The sequence below is a fragment of the Populus euphratica genome, unplaced genomic scaffold (genome assembly GCF_000495115.2).
Source record: "Populus euphratica unplaced genomic scaffold, PopEup_1.0 scaffold39.1, whole genome shotgun sequence".
NCBI classification, from domain to species: domain Eukaryota; kingdom Viridiplantae; phylum Streptophyta; class Magnoliopsida; order Malpighiales; family Salicaceae; genus Populus; species Populus euphratica.
In genome coordinates this window covers 83,677-83,959 of record NW_011499897.1, presented here as the reverse complement: position 1 = coordinate 83,959, position 283 = coordinate 83,677, and positions in this window count along the sequence as shown.

Below are 283 nucleotides of genomic sequence, written 5' to 3'. Positions count from 1 at the left end.
ATTATATAGGAGTCATGCCTGCGTTAATTACGTGGTGACGTGGGTCACGTCTTTCTTTCACTTCGAAGTTCCGTGGGCTTTGCCTGTTAGTGGTCGGTTTTGCGCGTGAGACACAGGCGGTGGGTTTTTTTTTTTTTTTAAAGTTATCGTCACGGTGAAAGATATTTTTTAAAAAAATATTTTTTTAATGGAAAAAATTCAAGAAGAACAGATTGAAGCGAAGGTGTGAATTGTTAAATCATTAGTTTAACACAAGTGTTTCTTTGTGAGTGTAATATTTTTT